The 21,768-nt window shown below is 38.4% G+C and overlaps 1 long non-coding RNA gene across 3 annotated transcripts; it reads left to right on the top strand.

The window, feature by feature from the left end:
* Positions 1-5,729: 5,729 nt before the first annotated feature.
* Positions 5,730-10,713, top strand: LOC146302215 (uncharacterized). Of its 3 annotated transcripts, none has more exons than XR_014755962.1 (4): positions 5,730-5,781; positions 6,165-6,300; positions 6,648-6,713; positions 8,238-10,713. It is a non-coding gene; the product is annotated as an uncharacterized LOC146302215 (long non-coding RNA). The 3 variants fall into 3 exon arrangements; XR_014755974.1 differs by having other exon boundaries at positions 5,745-5,848; XR_014755968.1 differs by having other exon boundaries at positions 5,761-5,876.
* Positions 10,714-21,768: the final 11,055 nt, after the last annotated feature.

The raw sequence follows: 21,768 nt of genomic DNA on the forward strand, positions 1-21,768 counted from the left end.
GTTTGATGAGACAGCCTCCTGTCCAATAGGATTAGGTGTCTGACTGGTGTTGCCAGTGGCCATGCTGGTGTGATCTGAGTGGCACTGCCGTTATTCACTGTAACTGGGAGATAGCATCTAAATGTTTGTCAGATCCATGGTCCCTGTTTAGTGTGGCCATTATTTTTATTCTGTCAGAAATGTCACTTCGAGTCTGTGGCCGCATCAGCTAAGTGTTGTCCCCTGCAGCAAAATGAACACAGGAGGCCTCATACTTCCACGACCCGGTCTCTTGCGTCCAGTCCATGTAGACATGACTAAGCTTAGGTTTTAGTCTGTGGAGACTGTGTCGTGCATTGCCATTCTATTGTTTTGGGATTCAGCCATCATTCAAGCCTTTGAACTGATGTGGCAAACCAAGATATCTTGAGAGAGTAATATAGGCCCACTACTCTATCACCATTCTTTGTATGTCTGGCATAGCATTGTGTGCAAACAATAATATATAATCCACATGGACAAGACATATTTTGTTGTGTAGCAGTATTGTCACCAGTGATACCTGTGTGCCCACTTTTTATCTATAACCTTGTATAAGGTTCCTCATTCAGCTCTTGAATTACTTGATCTGAAGGGAAAGCCTTTAGTCAAGCGGATGTCAATCACAACTGGGTTTTATTAAATTCAATTGTGTGTGTATGAGAGAGAGCTGCAGAGATAGTGGGCTGCTAGAGGGTTTGTTGATTTTGCCTTTGGGGGAAAGAGTCATGGTAGTGGTTCAGTATAGGTCAGGACTGAAAGTGAAAAGATACAACCACATTGTCTGCTTTGGAGTAAAAAGATGTTGTTACATCTTAACTCACCAGCTGGCAGCCAGTGTCCTCTGTGGATTTAACTAATTGACATATTCTCTCACGAGGTATCAATGAGAGTGACACGTACAGTTGAAGAGGACACATCTGTATGGCAGACACATCCTTGAGCTCAGCGTGTCAGCAAGGTGTCCTTTCGATACAGACCTCCGTCCAGGGTGATTAAAGATCCTGTCATGTTACATCTTTCAGAACCAATAATTAAAACGGAAACATAAAGCCTGGCCTAATGAACTGCTGCCTGGTGATTATTTTGTCAATAAATTGAAGTCACGTGTATCTATTTTTGTCAAGAAGAATGCTTCGCTTGCAACTCTGGGATGCAAGCATATTAAAAATCTTCACAAGTGATGGGGGACTCATTTTCCCTGATACTCCTATGTTCATTGACTGTATTCAGATTCAGACCTTACATTGTATGTCTACTGTACATGCTTTGAGTAGACCACTATATGTTACATATATTCAAAGTATACCTAACACTACAAAAGGCCTATATTATGCCTGTCATTGTACTTGCACACTTACAATAGTATTCTTCTTCATTGTTCTTTCTGCCTAATTTGAAAACCATTAGTCTTTCATAGGTGACAATATAGTACCTTGTGCTCTGCATAAAAGCTTTGACAAACTATTTTGTTTTGCTTTAGATATATAACACATTTTAAGATAGATTTCCTGTGTTTACAACTTCACAGTGATATCACAATTCAATTTGAAAGTCATAACCAATTGTGGCAAAGTAATAACAACATCAAATCGATGTTTAGTGACACTCCCAAGTTCAAGACATAGATTTCTAAATGCTAAATGATGGAGTATGTTGATATAGCTCACCGATAGATAAATGCAATATTAAACTTGGCACATTCTGAAGATCAATCAGAAAAAATGCATTATGCACAGAACTATCTATTTATAATAATGTTCGATCCATGCTCTGGGAATTGCTAGTGTTCTACTCATGCTGTCCTAGCTGTCAAACAATGTAATTCATTCCGTATTTAATCTAGGCTGACAAGTTTAATTTAATGGATGTCATTATACTGATTCTAAGTCACAGGCAAATGGACTGGTGGTCTGGTGGCATGGCTGGTATTGGCCGGAATGAGTCTCCTAATTAAGACCATTTTGGCATCCATGCTTATTGCTGTTGTACGGTTCTATAATACACACATTGAGGTCAGGCACACTAAGGCTTGTATTTGAGGCCACGTTCTTCCCTGAGGCTTCATGCTAAATGCCAAGTCAAATGAATGTCAATTTTCTAATCATGTATCAATTCAGTTTTTTTTTGCATGTTTTGAGACCTATAGATCTGTAGATTTGTTATCTGAATGGTAAGATACTTCAGGGAAGTCTTAAGAAGATTAAGTAATAAGCCTAACATTATAACAGTATTGGATGTCTGAATCACAAGTTTTACTCTCCATGGATGCAACCATGAAACACAATGGTATGCTATAGTATATTCTATTCTCAGTCATTTGGTCTGTGGTCCAGTTCTCCAGCATTCAAATGATTACTGAAACACAAACACACATCACTGCAAACAGACTGGTTTGTGTCAAAAGCATTTGAGAAAATAAATGCAAATATTTATTCCAGCCTGCTCTGTATTTTTGGTGGTGAGGTGCGTGGTGTGGAGATAAGGGAGTGTTTTCACAGCGATCTGGGTCCCTTAAATGCTCTGGAGTGATATGTGGTGACAGGGCTGTGCCAGCCTGTTGACACAGCCAACATCTCTTGGGTACTGGGGGTGGGATAGCCTCAGGCCTGATTATTTACAGGCCTGCGTGCCTCCAAATGTTCCGTGAGGACACCAGGAATCCTTCCTTTTGCAAGCTCCCTAATTGGATCAGAGCTATCATTTATTAATGGCCAAAGTATATGCAGTCTGGGTTAACAGCATGATTATTAATGGCTGATGGATCAAAAGATACAAATGACCTGGGTGAATTTATTGCTGACTGAGTGGTGTACAGTACAAACTCTGGTCAACTGTCATCTGTAGAGGGAGAAATGGTACATAAACGTAAAAGACAGTCACTTTTTATTTTCTTGTCTGACATTCGCATGCGCAATATGTAAGAATGATAGATGACTCTAGATCCTAATTGTACTTACTGTAAAGATAATGATTAAATAAAATCATTTAGATGAGGTGGGGGTTTTTAAGGCCAGAGGCTCATCCAGTTATGAATTACTAAATATTTGAAGGATTTTATCTAGCATGTTCTGTAGTCCATGAATGCTTTAAGAGATTAAAAAGTAAGCGCCTGCTTTAATAATTAACACGTGCTTAAGCCAAGCTCAAAAATCATGAACTAAAAAGAGGCTGAATGTAAAAATAATAAGACCATCCTGATAGAGTTAATTTCGAACAAATCACTTTTTACATTGAGAGGAAGGATCTAGAGAAGTCTTATATATCCAAACAGTATATCCAAGCTGATAGTCACAGCCACTCCGTGCAACCAAATGAGACATGACATTCTCTTGACAGCCCTGCATACTTGTTCAGATTAATTATTTATAACCTGCACTGGCAAAGTGTGTCAGACTGGAATTTAATTGTCAAAGTCTCATTAGGCTAAAGGGCATTTTCTTGTCACTCACCAGACTAAATAGTGTACGTATCGCTGCTGAGGATGATTTGCTGTTTATCATCTCAGGATGTTTCTTACTGAGGGCTTGCATGACGACTGTATCATGTACAGTACTGTATGTATCTGAAGGTGGTGTGCAGTGATAAAATCTCATGAATTGTGTAAATAAAAACACTGTAAGGGCATTATTTTCAGTTCCAATGAAATGCATCAAATATCAAGGAGAGAACAACAAAGAGACAGCCTCAAGTCATGTGCTGTCTTTGGTAGTTAAGACTGAAGAGTGCATTGAGACTGCCACAAGCCTTCTTTAGAATGCCACGGAGGGTGATGACGGCATATGTCAATCAAATACATTTCAAAATGTATTACAGTGACAATCACACATAGGCTGGAAAAGACTATAGAAGCTAAAGTGAAATATGTTTAATGTTGATAAAATCTGAAAGAATAATGTATGAGATCCATGTTGACAATAACAAAAGCTTTTGAATTAAGTTCATGTTTAGATGCCATTGTTATGACAGGGCACTCCCTTGTCATCAGCAGCCAAAATGTGATGACATGAAGTCCATATGTCTGCCCCATTGATGGGGTGAACACTGCTTCGATATTTTCTCTCTTTTGACCCAAAGTTTGATGTGACAGTTTGATGTGACAGATGTTGAATGAAAGGGGTGGACTTGACAGATGTTGGAGACTCAGTGTTGGGTATGATAGAGATGGGAATTAGAGCCTTGGTGATGAAAGAGGCTTGGTTGACATTTGACATGATGTCGAGATTGGCGATGACATACTATTTGGTTTGGCTGATAGTTGGCTGCAATTTGTTTTAGGAACAGTCCCTCGGGATTAATATAGCCAAAATGAATTAAGCAAACTCTTAAAGTGATCATTTGATTAGCAAATGCTGTCCATTTTGCTTTTGATATCTTATTTTCTTATGCTTTTGAGTGGTCAAATACAGGACTTCCATCAGTTTCCACAACATCTTGTTTATATTGGATGTTATTTTCAAACAGAAGTGGACTTTCCTTAAGCAATGGTGTCCATCCGACCAGTAGAGAATAAATGGAAAGGCAAAAGAAGCTCAACCTCCTCAAAGTGGCATTGGCCTAATGTGCTAATTACTTCAAACATGCAGTTTAACACAAGCATGTCCATCAAGCTGTTGGCATTTTAGCATCTGACAGCTGGGTCACGGCTTCCTCAGAGGGACATGAGCACTTTAACCACATTACACTTTGCTTCCACACAGATGCTGCCTTAAGCCCTGGAGCAACGTAAACATTAGAAACTGGACTTAACAAACATTTGATATTTCTGATCAACTAGGTCAATGAACAATGATGTAATGTTTGAAAGAACCAAAATCTGCCATACATCAGCCTAAATTTCTGTTGATGGTATTGACACTATCTCGGGGTGGCGTTTTACTGTAGGTGTTCTAGGAACCTTGCTAAGTGCATAAAAACTGAACCAACTGGTTTGGAGACCATGCTGTGTTGAAAGGAAAGTTTAAACACGCTATAGCTGCATGAGAGAATCTACATATAGGTGGTATGCATTTGATAGCATATTAATTGGATGCTGGGTAAAATACTATCCAAATCCAAATATCCAGGTTCAGTCAAGACAATCACGTATTAGATTTGAGCATTTATTGTTACATGACATGGACATGTAGATTTACTTTGGCGGAGTGGATGATTTGAGGGAAGCACTCCCTGCCTCCTCAATGCAACACATACATACAAGACATATGAGGCAGGGAGCAATAGAGATATAATCCCCCTGATGGATAGAACATACAGACAGCACGGGGGAGAAGGGGACGGTGGAGGGTGGCAGCAGAACTGATCATACAACGACTGGGGTGAATGTGTGTATATCCGCGCGTCTTTTATAGACACCTTATCGGACATGGCCCAATGGATATGCGCTGCTAACATGGGTGTGGTAGTGGGTGGAGTAAAGGAAGGTGGAGTAAGACGCCTTATGTCCCCGTTAAATAAATGACGCGCGCTGCCCGATTACCCTGCCAGAACTAGCTGCGCTTATTTATGTTGGTTTGAACTTAATACATTTGGAGACCCTGTTCAATTTCTGCCTTGATCACATTAAAATAGTTGAGATTATACTGTACTGTCAGTCTGAAAAATACCTAAGTGAAAGAAAACAGAAAGCAAAACTTATTAAAACTTGATGTGATGTGTTTGACTGTTGCTATGTTACCAATAATAGCATTTATGTTTACTATTAAAGAAGGCTTATGAAACGACAACATTTATTCACCCTTGCCAGGACAACTTTTTAAAATAGTAAATATTTTTTACATATGATATAGGTTTTTATTTCATCAAATATCAATGACCCAAAGAAGTAGTTGTATGTATTTACAATATGTCTATTAGTGGTAAGATGTGACATTTACCTGAAATGTTGAAATAAGGTGGCTTTTAAAGCATTGCCCCTCAAGTCTGGTTGTCTTCAACCTGTGGGAAACAAAGAGCATGGAATGGCTTCAATACAGCCCCATGTCACCCTGTGTCCCAGAAAGTGACTGAAATTTTATTTCGGGAATGACTAACTTTTGACTTGTCAGATTTCGCAACCTGCCATCATTTCAGCAGCTTCTGCAGGGCTTCCACAACTACCTTAAAACTCAGACTGAAGTCCTGTATAATTTCCCCATCTTCCCTAGCTCCCTCTGTGCTAAATTGCATTGGAAGATGGATTTTTGGCATCTGAGGCTGTCAGGTCTACGCCAGCGAAGACTTTATGCACTAGTACACCCGCTATGAAAGTGAATTCTAGAGGGATGGAGAGGAATCAGAGTGGTGAGTCAAGTGCTGCCACTCCAGCAGGTCCTTGGCCATTTTTCTATCTGTGATTGTATGTATTTAACAATAATGTCTGCAGTGTAAACATGTATTTTTCTCATCTTGTTGGTGAAATTGAACTTCAAAGACGTAATGATCATTTGATAAGGTGCAAAAGAAGTTATAAAAATACACGATTATTTTTAATTTTTAAAGCCATTCACATTTATTTACATGTCCTACGAGTCGGAGTATGTGTTTGTGGTACATTCAATAGAGATAGTCAAGAAAATATAAACAATTTACATCTAGTTTTTCAAATAAAAACATCCAGGTCTACTGTTGTGTTGTGCTCCACTGTCTAGCTCCACCCAGAACCCTTTGCCACCCACGTGTCCGATGAGCGTGACTCAGCAAGGTTCTCATCCAAGGTAAAACGCAAAGCCATCGATCTCTCTAACTCTAGATGCACATGATTGCCTTGCCGGGCCTGCCTACCCTAAGTGCAGCGTGTGACGTGATTGAACAATCAGCCACGTTACTCTGGAGAAATGTAGCCCCCTGCCCGTCCTTACTCACAAATACATGGACCAGCCTTCTTGCTCTTTGTCCCCCACCTGGATCCAGCTCTACAAGCATTCAGAGTTTTCTTTCCACGACACACTCTAACAATGACTGATGTGTTACAAAGCCTGCTGGAAAATGACACTTTGGCTTTCATTCGTGTATGGCTCTAAACTTCTTTGTTGTTTCAAAGGCGTTTTCATCAATCAATTTGAAATTCTATAAAACTGATTGGTTAGGGTAAAAACATACAGTATTTGCCATAAAGTGCAATAACATGTTGAAGCATAATCTTCCAATTTAATGCAGTTCAAGTAAAAATTTACAACTGTTAATCCATCAAAAAATGTATTTGGATGTTGAGGTTTTTTGTCTTTTGAGACCACCTGTTTTGCACATTTTACTGTGAGACTAGAATTTGAATGCCCTGCAGGACTAGATATATAAAATGTACTAAAAGGGTGAAAATCTGTATCTGTGTGTCAGTGGTGTAAAACAACTCATAAATTTGACATTAATTTCCAGCAGGTGCATTCCCCAGTGAAGCGCCTGTCTGACAGCACATGCTTTGTTTATATATTTTGGGCCCCTGGGCTATCTGACAGAGTCAAACAACACTTAATTAATCAGAAAAAGTGATTATGTTATGAAATTATACAATTTAGCACACTTTAATTGGTGTTGGAGACCTGTAGTCAGCAGAATTCTCAACACTCCTGCCTGCACTTTAAAGGCACAGGAAAGCAAGCCAAACCCTGTGCAGCAGATTAAAGAAGTTTGCAAAGTTGCTGAACTTATTACCTCACAAAGTATCAGCTGTGATGGGCAACAGGACCAGGGAAAATGGTTTTGTACTGTGAGGACATTAGGGGTTCCTTGGCTGCTCTGGTATTTCACTAAACTGTAAAAAAGATAATTATGGAGTTGTATATCTTAATGCAACAATACCAGACGTTATCACACGTGCTACACTACTACAGTTTCAGTTGATATAAACAAAAATAATTGAATCAAACTTTTGTACGTAAGTAAGTAAGACTTTATTTATATAGCACTTTTCATACAAGAATTGCAGCTCAAAGTGCATGTGGCAAGAACATTCATGATGACATTATTCTTGTCAAAAAACGTTGACAAAGTGTCTACCTGAGGAGCTAAAGTTGCACATTGAGAAGATAGTTGTTTAATTATTCAGAGTGATACCCATAGCCATTTCATTATTTTGCACTACTCACTCAGTACAACAATTATTTTTACCAACTGTTCATCAAATGTGTGTCAGGTTGCCTAGCTACTCTCATACAGAATACAGTGTGTAATTCAGGTGGATAGGCAAGTGATGCAATATTTGCTTGGCCTCTGACCTAAAGTGATGTGGTGCCCATCCTCAGATGAACAGTCTCCAGGAGCCAAGGATATTTGCCTGGCAGCTTGCCCAGGGCATGGGACTGTGTAAGCAGCACTACACTAACCAAAACAGTACGTGGAATTTTTTTATTTTAAAAAGTAAACTCATACCTTGTGTTGATGTAAACAAATCATTAAGTATCCGATTTCAGAGCAACAGCAGTGTTTCTTTTTCTTCCGCTTTTCTAACAAAAAGTACATATTCCATTTTATCATAGATTAAAAGGAAAGTCTTGACTGCAATCCAAGTGTTAAACTTAAGAGGCTGATCATGCTGTAGGTTTCCCCTTCATGCTCGATTCTCAGGTGTCCTTAGAGAAACTCACGGATGCTAGGTGTAGTAATTAGTTTGAATTTGTTAGCGTTCTCCTGCCAGGTATTCAGAAAAATCCCATTGGGATTGGCTCAGCTTTTATGCAGCGTTTTAGCCTCACTATTCCTACGCCTGTTTCAAAGAGGATTACATCTGAAAGTAATTTATGCCACAAATGCGTTCTTGGCATAAAGGTGACTTTTCTCAAGTTTTTTATTTAAGTATCTTAAATTACTCTTTAATATTCAATATTGTTGATCATTCCCATCTTTTCCAGTTGCTGTACAGTGATCTGTGAGGTTTCAATATTTTCAAGGTCAATATCTCAAAACATATTGCTTATACTGTTTGTTGAAAATACACACACCATCCCCAGCTGGCCAGTCTCCTGCAGTACAGTACTTCAACCTTGCTGCATGTGGCAGACATGACATGCTGGGGATGTTCAACATGACATGGATAGACATGGAGAATCTTTTACTGGGCCCCTTATTTTTCCATTTTCTTGAAAGGAGTAGTGAGAGCCAACTCGGAGAGTCTATGCCCCCAGAGGGTAGCTATCTACTTATACATGCTAGCTTTCATGAGGCAATCGCAAAAAGAATGTGACAGCATTAAACTATCAATCGTTTCTCACTATCCCAAAGTATACATCTCTTTGACTGATGAGTGAAACCACAATGCCAGGAGTCTGAAAGCCGAGAAATCATCTCTCATATGCATTGTCTACTAAAAGATGACACATCTTTGTCTCACAGCATATACTGTAGCTGCATCCCAAAACACCTAGTCTACATCTGGATTTACGTAGTTAATATCTAAATATATATATATGAAAACAAATTGGGCAATGCATGAAAAAAAGACTATGAAATAATTTTAGCAATTAATAATGCCTATCTTTCATTTTCAGGATGTGTGCTGTATGAGCACTTAAATCATTTAAAACACGATGACTGACTGGGAGGGGTTTCATTTGAGGCCATTGTCCTCTCGCAACTGCTTTTAGTTTAATCAGACAACATAAGCACCGTAAAAATATGTTGCAGATAATTTCCTTGGTGATAAACTATTGATGTTTGTCAGGACTTGATGGGCAAACAGCACAATAATTTATTTGCTCTACAAAGTGCTGACGGTGGTCTATAAGTTATCTGTCATTAGAGTTTGTCAGTGTCCTGTAATTCATAGTCTACTTAGCGTTATTATTTTTTCATCTTTAAGGGGGATTCATTCATTGGCCTGCATTGTGACTAGATTCAAACACTGTAGCACAGTTGGTTTGGTAACATTAGGGATTAGCTTCCACTGTGTACAGTTGTGTCAGACTCTTTGTAGAGGAAGAGGTCGCAAGGAATGGACATTGTGAGGCCTTGTCGTTCTTTGATCATGTAAATACCCAAACAATCTAATGCTTTGTTGCCGACAGGTATATATTTTTAACTCAAGGTCACCTTGCGACATTGTGAATTGCAATTACAAACTGCATTGTCACTAACAGACAATATAAATGTCTAATCTAATTGAAGAATGTAAACTCAGGAAATACAATAACAACTTGATGAAAGAGATATGTAAACATATGATATGAGCCAAGATATTATCACCACCTGCCAAACATGTTGCAAGTCCCCTGTGTGCCGCCAGAACAGCATCAACCCACCGAGACCCCTGAACGTGTCCAGTCCCCCAATCTGGCACCAACACATTAGCAGCAGATCCTTCAAGTCCAGTAAAGTCCGAGGTGGAGCCTCCATGGATCAGACTTGTCGGTCCATCCCAAAGATGCTCAGTTGGATGGAAGGTTAAGACAACACCTTCAACACTGTGTTCCTCAAGACACTCCCAAACAATGCGTGCAAAATGGCATGGTGCATTATCCTGCTGAAACAGGCCAATGCCTTCAAGATTGACATTGCCATGAAAGGGTGCACCTGGTCTGAACCAAGTTTAGGTATGTGGCAACATACAACAATGTTCAGGGCATCACAAACTAACTAACCTTAGCCCAAGCTGTCACAAGATCTATACCCCGCTTCATATTAATTTTATTATCTAATGACTGCATTTTCTCATTAAAATGTGAAGACCTGGTAGGTATAGTAAGTTGTTTTTGTAGGTGTGTTTGTCATTTATGCACTAAACTTTTGCTGAATGAATTAGTTGAAAACCATTATGCACTTTGATTATCTTGTTTTTTTTTTTAAAGGTTTCAATCAAGTGTTGCTGACTCCACTTAAGCACTAATTGTTAACATTAAAACATAATTAAAAAGTGACGATCAAGCAAAGAGAGATGAATAGTCTATGGCTTGCTCATTTAAAAGTTTTACAATACAGTAATCCCAGAGGTATCTGATCAAGTAAGTATGACTGTTAAGGCTACTAATGAGAATAGTATCCAACGCATAATATTACCTAGCTTTTTCCTCTTCTTAGCACTTTAACAAGGTGCAAAGATGTAAGCTGGAGGTAAAAGGTACATGCTTTTCATCACCATGGTAATTGTTCTCATGCTTGTAAAACACCCAGAGTTACCTTTGGTTTGAAAGTACTGTATGTTCTTTTGTGACACACATATTCAATTTCTTTAGACTTAAATCTGCCTGCAGGTTGTTATCTGCAGGGAAAGTCTTTATATCATGAGGCGTCCGCAGGTCAGTAATACAGAATACAAATGATATCTGTTTTCTACACTGGTCTTAGTACTGTCATCCATACATATTTGTCAATTAATAAGAGCCATTCAATGACACATACACAGTAAAAACCATGAGGTTCACTTTGAGAATGATTGTTTAAACTTGACATCCCACTCTGATTGATGAGTTATTGTTATGGACAGAGGGAAAAGCAAGGCTGTGGACGAATGAGCTTAATGCAGCATCTCTCGTCGCATTTTAGAACCACGGCTATGTGTCAATATTTTGTTTACACCTGCGACTATCCATCTCTATGTTCTACATGTGGGATTGAATCTGTCATTTCAGTTATTTGCCAGCATTTGTCTCTTGATCCTCTTTCGTATAGTACTTGGGTCTCATTCAAGTGGATTGGTGATATTTTGAAATCAGATAGTGTTCATTCTTTCATGAATCTTGGAAGCAGAAAAAAGCAGCAAAGTAAAACTATGCTAAGAATTTTGAAAGTGGAAATGCGTTTTAGACCATTTATAAAATGAATTATATAAGTATTTTAAATTAGTTTAATTACTGACAAAGTATTCATATTTTAGTTTCATATTTAAATGCGAGAAAAATGTCTTAAAAGGACAATTGTTGCCTGATGGCAATTTCTGTTAATGAATCATCTACAGAGAGCAGGCCAGTCTGGACACCAATAATTAGCATTTGTATTTTGCTCAACTAATGGTGATGGGGTATTAATCAGCCGTTATGGTAAAGAAAGCCCCACTCATCTACCCCTCTATATCATTTTTTGGGAGGAAAAATTGTCATACCAAAGGTCAAGTATTTACAAAACAACAAATCTCCGCAGAGGAATAATCGCTGGCACTCTCCAGTGGCAGGGGACAGTAAATTATGCTAATTTTCCATCACAAGTATTTGCAAGTGCCTCACTTTGCCTGATTAGTACTTTACAAATTCATGAGAATCTTGTCATTTTGTTCACATCAAAATGCATGTGTTTGTAAAAAGTATTCAGCGTTATCAAAGATTTGCTACCTTTTTGACCAATGTTATTAATTACCAGGTCTAAGCAATAGGGAAGATACGCTAATATATTCACCATGCAAATAAGCTTTCAACAATTAAGCCAGATGCAATGTCTCTTGGCTAGATCTAGACAATACAATCACTACTAGCTCTAGTTTTCAAAATGGCTTTTACTTATTTGAGTAATACAATATAGAATAGACTTTCTCCCTGTACATTGAACAGAATTCAAATTGTCAGTCTTTTGCGGCACTGACTGCTGATTAGAACAAGATTTAACCTATTGGAAAGGTTAAGTGTCTGGGTCATTGACAGTCAGACCATATTGATAGACCTGTTAGGTTGAGATTGATAACCTGTCTATTAAGTGTAGATCAATATCTCTGAGAGCAATACAATAATTTTGAAAAACGCTTTAAATAATAAATAATTTGGGCATTCAGATTTGAAAATTTCTGATATATGCTGTGGCAGTAATTGTTCATAGTGATGAATGTGCGATGAATGATGATGAATGTGATTATGAGTTATCTTGTGTGAAATAACTAACAATTCACCCCTAAACCTTATCTCCAGAATAAATTATTGATATACATGAATGAGAGAAAAGGATACCTTAGTTATTATGTTAAAGGAAAAACATAAAGAACCACTTTCTCATTATTCTGAGGAAAAACTAAGGACATACATTGACTTTCAAATAGTTGTAGGATAACAGATGCATCACTTTGCATCAACATGTCCCATGTCCACAAGACTATCCAGTAAGTCTATACTGTAAGTGTAAGCATGAATCTTAATTCAAACTCCTTTTAAATCCCACGCTTAGACAATCCGTAAGCTACTGTGCACGCTTGTGTTGAAGAATGCCTATGACTCAAGTCAGCAATATACCAGTAATGAATGCATGAGCATGCTTGAACTAGTTTGGTGAATGTTTAAAACATAAGTTAATATGCTTGACAAATCTCAGTATTTTAAACTTTGAATCCAATTCAAACTTTGAATAAAACAGGCAAGATGGATCGAAAAGAAAAAAGTACAATACACTAACTGAATCATGGTAAACTTCAGTATCATATCTTGAAACTCCCCAGTTGCAGAATTATTTGAGAAGGTTTTGGGGAGAAAAAAAACATAATGCAATCGAGCAACACAATAGCACAGTGTTCTTCCACAATAAACCACATACACTGAGGCACTGTATACAATACATGTACCAAGTGGAGAAATTGATATTTTGATTTCTATGAAAGACAGAAAGGAACATTCAGATATCAAATTCAACATTATTTTACATCTAGATTGATGTGGATTTCCTTGCCTTATCTCATATGTTATTTCAGCACAATTATTTCACACAATATATTTCAAATGTCAAGACTTTCATTACAACATGGCCAAGGGCTGGAAACAAGGCACAAAACAGCTTGCTTGTTTTATGTTCCTCCACCAAATGCAAAAAAAATAATGGAAGGTATGAATAGATGTCTTATTTTCATTACCTTTCCTTTATCACCAACAATTAATAATTTATCAATGTCCTGGCTCGTTATCTCAGAGGAATCATTACAGTGATTTATCTCTCACTACCAGGCTTCAAGCATGCAGGTGTATCCTCTTCTACACTGCTTTGTCCTTCTGAGACAGAGCTGAATCAATGCTGATGTCATGGGTTAGCTAAAAAGCAAGCGTATGCAGGCATAAAAATAGGAAGTTTGATCACAATTAGACCAGAATTGTGGGTGATTATTCCATTTGTGTCCTTTTACATGTTTCTGCGGGAACAAGATTAACCATCTCTCCCCCCTCCCCCCAAAATACTTCCTTCTTGCATTTGTGTAACATGCTGTATGAGCAAGCTATTATGCTGTTGTCAATCAGGATTGTACATAATTCAGCAACGTAAACTGAACATGCTGAAGCTGGGGCCATTAAAACTTCCAAATCATTTTTGATGATATAAATTATGATTTTGTCTCATTGCTTTTGTTAAGATTCTGAAAGATAACTGTATCAGTATGCTCCTGAGGACTGGAGATGTATTTCCTCTGTGTTTTTTATTATAGTCCCCAGAGTTAAGGGTCCTTTGCCCTCAACATCAGAGAAGCAAACCTCTCCGAACTGGAGGTCTTTGTGTGGACTTGTTTGAGGTCCCTCTCGGTTGTATTTTCATGATCTGGTTCCATGGAATCAAATGGAACTTTCAATGAAGGTTTCAATCCATGTTCACATCTTTAGAAAACCAATACTGCCTTGGTGGTGGGGTATGATGAAATATAAAGAAACAGCAGCCCCCAATGTTAAAGCATTGTATGGTCAGTTAGGCAGGGACTTGAAATTATGCACCTAGGGCATACTATAGCTGACCATGTAAATATAGTTTGGAGCAAACATTGCATCTACATAATACATATTGATATGGTCAGTATCAAAATAACATTTAACAGTTAAACCAAATCCCACTTGCTGGCAATCTAACATTATAGACACTCGAAATGGATAGTACATACTATATGGGTACAAACAGATTTGCTAGTGATATCAAAATATATGTACAGTACATAGTCATGTCAAGCAAAGTTTCTCAATAAGTAATTACAAGCTGGCTACTTTGCATTAGTGTACAGCAGCATGTAATAACTTATAAAACCAGATTTTTTAATAGATAATTGGTTTTGGTTGAATCTCCGCAGTAGGACCTTGCAGAGCTTATGAATTGGTCTGAATGAGTGGAAACCATGGCACCGTGACTCTTGTCCCGGCAACTCATTCAAGTGACTCGACTCATCTCTCCCTGAAGAAATGGCTCAAATGAGGTTGTTAGGTCCTTTCCTTTGAACAAGTAAGAGAGAATAACAGGACATGTCAAACAGGGGGAGATCAACAAGGAAACAAGAGGAGCGTTCAAGTTTTGCCCCAGGGAGTTGTACTGCTAGCAACCATAACTCTTGCATTGATTTGACATTCGCTGCACATCCCAAACTGCAACACTGTGTTTAATGGGAGAAGTTCCTCACAGTGCAAGAAACTGGCTTTACCTTATTTTCTGAAAGAGTATTATAGAGTGCCATTTTTATTTAAAATGGACATAAATGTTAAACATATGCATCATGTACATTCTTCCAAAGCCCACTTTTAAATAAGTGTGTTCTAAAAGGCACTTACTGTGCAGAAAAAATGGCAAACGAAAATACCTATTCCATGGAATTCGTTGAGTTGTAAATGTTGAGGACAGGGCAAAAAACTGACAAAGAACAAGTAGGATGGAGGTCTTATTGGCTACCATTGAATTGCTGCTGACATTAAAAATGTAAGTTTTAAGTTTTGTTTCAATAACTTGTAATACATTCTGTTTACAACCGGTCAACAACTGAATCTAAAAACCATTATGTGTGGGCTGATTTAACATGTTAATTTGGGTCCATTTAACATGAGGTACAAAATCAGTCTTTGTCTCAGTCTAATTAAGCAGCAGCATTTTGGAAATGTTCATCAACAAAGCACTGTTTTACACTCATATTTGTCATTAGATATGGGATTAGCTTTGGGCTATGGACTGGAAGGGAGTCAACATGGTGGAAAAGACATCCTATTTTCCCCAAGGGATCAACAACCATCACAGTTACCGTGGTGACAGATGAGAGACTGCATTCCCCCCACCACATAAACCTTATTTACCATCGCAGCTGTTCAATTTTGCAACACCTACCTCTATTTCCCGTATTAGATGTTTATGCCCTGAGAGGTCCACCTTGTACCTAGCAAGGTCCAGCCCGAGGAAATGATCACACAAAGATTAGTGGATGGCTATAACACTGAATTATCTAGTTTACCGATATGTTCAAAAGGAGCCCTCAAAACTCCTCATGAATTAGTAGGTCTTGACCATCTGTAACTTTGTTTTGGGGATTTGCCTTTTAAGGAATGTTATTGTTTTGTTTTTATGCTCAAAGGCTATTACTTTGTGAATGGCCTGTCTGTTTTAAGTAAGTTGTATCATCAGAGATGAGTGTGCGTTAATCACATGCCTCACATGCAATTGGGCACACAGACACACACACACACACAAGCACCAACAGTAAACATACAGACTCTACTCTACAGATACTACTATTGGCTTGGTATGAAAAGAACCAGAAATCAATGCTGTCATTTGCACCCAGTATTGTCATAAGGAGCCGTGACATATTTGGCAGGATTTGTTTTACAGGTGGGTCAGGTTAACACACAACCGATCACAGTTTCACAGAAATTGCACAATTCTCCTCTTGACAGTTTCACCTCTCATTTTGCAAAAGCTGTGGCAAAATTTATGAAATGGCATGGAACATGATAGAAATGTGTCTATTTGTAAGAGATATTCTCAAATTCAACATACCACAAATTGGTAGAAAGGGTGATAATCATCATGGCTGACACTGAAGGCCCAGATTTTCAGCCCAGAAAATGAATGAGTAATAATTCTTTGTCAGAGACACACACAGTAATGGGCAGTATAGGAATCGAACATGAATGTAAAGATAAGTACATTCCTTTGAAAAACGTCTAACATATTTTACATGTATTTTTTTACATGTTTATTTATTTTCCAACATGGGCAGCATTGATGTGAAAGGAATATGTGTTATTGAGAACATGATTACAATCATGTGTGTCCTGATTCCATTTACATATTTTAATTCAAAAGTAGCTGATATGGGTTTCAGCCTTAGGCCAAATAACGGATAGTAAGACCAGCAGGTGTAGACGAATGACGCCCTGAGATTGGTCAGAGGGCTTGCTCTAGGCATTCCAAAAATAAAAAATGTAATCAACAATCAACAAGCCACACAAATCCATGCAATGGGTTTTGTATAATGTAAAGTTAAGAGAAGTTTAGGAAAGTGGACATCAGTCGACAATCATTTATTTTGCTTCCTAGTCTGTTTGCGATGCCTCTCTACTCTGCTTGCTAGTTCTTAATGACCCAACTTTCCATTGAGTTCAGTGACAAGAACAACTTCAAAGTATGTCAATGTGTATGATAGGATATTTAGTTGAAAGGAACACCAGTTGCTATTTTCCACACCTATTTACCCATGGCCAACGTTTGTCTCAGATCTGTAGGATTTGAATGTGCTTGCCCAGCTTGATTACATTTCCCTCCTCTGCTTCATAGCTTTAACGAGACTAGCCTATTACATATACTAGAACAAAAGCTCACCTCGGGCATGTCCACCTTTCCCCCCCCAACTCACCCCTGACCTCTTTTCCCTGTTCCATCTGGCCTCTCATCTAGCCCTCCCCGTTGCCTCTTCCCCCAGCCTCACCCTGACCATCCTTCCTCAGAATCACAATCAGGAACGTTTTATTACCAGACAGATGGATTTGTTAACCCTCCTGTTGTGTTCCGGTCAAAAGTGACCGCTTTACAAGTTTTCTCCCTTTAAAAATGTAGTTAATGTATTGTGATTGTCATAAGGTTCCATGACTTTGTCCACACAGGGTATCTAAACAGCCAAAACCTTTTTCTGAATTTCATAAAAATGTGGGTGTTTTATTTAACTTTTGTACACCTGTGGTGTTCCAGGTAAAAAATGGCCGGTCATTCAAATGAATGGGTAAGACAAAAAACAAAACATTTTTGTTCAGGCACACACCCATACAACAGATGGACACACTTACCCACCCATACCCAACATACACGTGTGTTTGAGTACACATATGCACACACATACATACACACACAGACTATGATCCAGACGAAGACACAACCGATGTTGAACAATCTAGTGATGAAGAAGAGGGCCCTGCTGAGGTTGTTGTGACATTCCTGTCCAAGAATGGGAGTTTGTGGTTTGTTCTTCATCACCACATCAGTGGAGAGGTCGACTGTCGACTGAAAATGTCACCAGGATGACCCCAGGGCCAACCAGATATGCCATCTCCTGGGTTGATGACATAAAATCCTGCTTCAAACTGTTCCTGATAGAGTCCATGGAAACCATAGTCATAAAATGACTATCTTGGAGGGTAGATGTGTTTACAACTGGAAGGAGATAGACCGGACCAACATCCAAGCATTCATATTCAAAATAATCCATATATTATGCTTCTTTCCATCAAAAACAAGTTGCATACACTTGTGTCAATGAGGCCTACAGGCCATAAATGGCAAACAGAAGTTTAAAACTTGTAATGTTCACAAGAACTTAAGTTGCTAAAAGGATGTAACACAACACTAGTTGATAATATATGTATTATTGTGGAATTATAGTCAGCTATAAGGGTTTTCACCAACGTCACGTTCTGGGCAGTACAACCAAAGAACGTATATTCTATACTCTTTGGTACAACTGTAGCCATGTCTAAACGACCGAAATGGTCATCAAAATGCGTCCAATATCCAAAGGCATATAGGGAAGGACTTGGACCACAAGAATAGGGTCGATTTTTTGAGAAATTATAATTTATTGGCAGTGGAGATCCCTACCAGTTAACCTAGCTCCCTCTACTTGGATTCGTGACGACCCGGTGATTATGTCTTCAGTTGGATATCCCGATATTGTTAACTACCTTTCTCGCCGAACCCATACACAGCAGTAGTTTGATATGAATTATATTATGTCAATGTCAGCTTTACAGTAAAATAAGCACATTAAAAACAATAAAAGCAGTAAATGTTTTTACTATTTACTATTAAAAATATCATTACAATAAAACATTTGTTATGAGCCGCTGAAATAAACATTTCACAATACCTGACAAGAAATGTGCCGAACAAATACGGATGTTGTCCAGATTTTTCCCTCGTAGATCTTGGTTGAGCTTTGCCAACCACAAGCGCCGCCTTTACTCAGATAATCTCTGGCATTCCTGTCCCTGGTTTTTAATAACTTTTGGAAGACGATACTATACCAAATATTTTTCTCGATCTGTCCTATTGGTACAACCTGAAACACGGCAATAATTCAACATTTTCCTTGACTCGGGATATACTTCAGTGCCAGTGCCTTGTTGTGATGCGGAGTGCCTCCAAGATGGCGACTTCCGGTCCGATGACGCGTCGTGAAAACCCTCTATAATCAGAGAATGTCTAAGGCTGTGTCTACTACCACGCACTTGTGCACTTCGAGCATTGACTTTCAGTGCTTAGGGCGCTTCACTCACAAAACCAGCAGAATTTAGTACACTGAAAGTACCCGGATGGCGCACTGCAAACGGTCCAAAAAAACATGCAGTGTACAACGATGGACATATCAGGATATATTTTTTTGTCTAATAATTTCAATTCTTAATTCGAAAGGGGAGACAAAAAAAAATACACAGTGCTGGCTGTTAGATTGTTTTAAAGTAGCCTTTCTGTTCTAAAAAGCTTTTGAAAATGTCATTGACGTCATACACATCGTACGAACAAAGCTACTGCTTTACGGCAAGCTCTGGTCACCTACTTTTCTCTCTCAGGGCATCGACAACCATAGACATATGTCGACAACACAGCTGACAGGTTAGGTTCTCCCTGTCAATACAAATCCTAGAAAGAGTTTTGGCTTGCTAATGTTGTTGCTAATGTTGCTAATGCTCTGACATTCTGATTGCGCTTCGGATGCCATCAAGCGGGAGCTCTGGTCGTATCAGTCCTTCACTAACCAATCAGCATTTATTAGCAGAATGCTAGCGTGTTATGGGCAACAACGACTCACCCTCAAAAGAACATAAGTACTCGTTGATTCAACTTTCGACTTTCTATAATCCATGTTGAACATGCAAAAACTACAATCAAATCGGAGATTTCTCAACGATAATCAGGCGAAAGAGACAAATTTAGCCGTTTAGCTCCATAGACTCCCATTCAACATGCACTCGCTCACAATCACCCCCAATGGAACTCTGATGGAACTGCAGCCAAATTCGGTACAATGGGGCTTAATAGGGAGTGGCAAGGCTCTCCTTAAACAGGCTCTGCTATAATGGGGCGGTCACTTTTGACCGGGAACACAAAAGTAGTGAACAAGAAACGAGGACAGGAGGGTTAAGCAACAGAAACATCAACGACAACGGAACAACTAAAAATAATGTCACAGCTCTCTCCCTCCGTCTTCCATGTTTTGAATTTTAAAAGGCAGTGAATACTTAATATTGAAATTTGAACACCACTGAATTTGTTGGTTTTGAATTCACCTCTTCAAAATTGAAATATGAATAGGATGTAAAATAAAATCTGATTCAAAAATTCAAAGTTCATAAATTCAATCGAGCCAAAATAATTAGAACAAAAAAAACAAGCCGAAAGAGTTAGAATCCCAAAAAACGATACAACATTTTTTTGACCCAATTCAATGCGAGCCGAAATAATTTGAGTTTAAATATTTTTTGGTGAACAAATATGAGCCGAAAGAATTGTAGCCGAAAGAATTGTAGCCAAAACTATTCGAGCCTAAAATATTGGAGCAGAACCAATTTGACCCGAAAGATTTGAGACGAACCATCTCGCTTCTCCGAGAAGGGTCCAACTGCTGACCTCTCTCCTTTTTTACAAAAAAAAATAATAGATAGATATACATTGTGTCTTTTGTCATTTTCTTATATTGTACATGCATTGTCATCGAGCCTAGGTATTTGAATTTGTAGCAAGAATACAGCAAAGAAAGTACAGGGTTTGAGGCATTGAGGTAATTATAGGGTTGTAACGCAAATAGAATAGAAATCAGTGTTCAATTTTGTGAAAGGGAAATGTTTCATTTAAAACTACAGGGAAGTCATGAAGTCTATTGAGGCCCCAGGCTTATCTTAGTGCTGCATTTTGATTTTTACTTTACTCTGGGCTACATCCTTTTGCCCGGAAGTCAACTAATCTTTCTTGTAGCACTTTATTAGACAAGAAACACGTAATACCCTAAACCATCACAGCACAGCAGTCCCTATGGGAGCTGTTACATTGAAATGTAATGATTGTTAGATGGATAAAGCTTCAAGAAAGACAACGGTTTATGATACAGAGAGTAAGGCATTCAATTTTGTCTGCAAGCTCCTAGAAAGGCTCACAGAGCTCCTGTCAAACTGCTAGCCCTGCATACTCGGTTATTCTCTCTCAATTTCTTAACTTAGTCACCATGAGCTGTCATGCCACTGTTTATATGGTTGAGTTAGATTACATTTTTTTTCTGAATTTTATTCCAGATGGAGAATCAATATCACTGTAAACATGTTTTTGACGGTTATGACATTGATTACATTAAAAGCTTTATTTTCCCTTGCACGAGGACTTTACCTCAGACATTACCCCACTGAGTCATTAGAAAAGCATAAAAAGTTGTTATAAATACTTGTTAAACGTTGATTTGTATTGATGGAAGAGACAGGCATAAGTGCAACTGAAGGTAATGTCACAGGTATCTTGCAGCTGGTTTCTGACATACTCATTAATAATACATCTTAGAAAAATAATAACTGGAAATGTGTCTGTGGCACATATTCAATATCATGGTGCATTGTAATTCTCTTTATATAACCTGCCAGTTTTATAGCAAAGTATAATTCCACC

Source organism: Hypomesus nipponensis, chromosome 1, assembly GCF_054491055.1.
Source record: "Hypomesus nipponensis isolate SF chromosome 1, ASM5449105v1, whole genome shotgun sequence".
In the NCBI taxonomy this organism is placed as follows: domain Eukaryota; kingdom Metazoa; phylum Chordata; class Actinopteri; order Osmeriformes; family Osmeridae; genus Hypomesus; species Hypomesus nipponensis.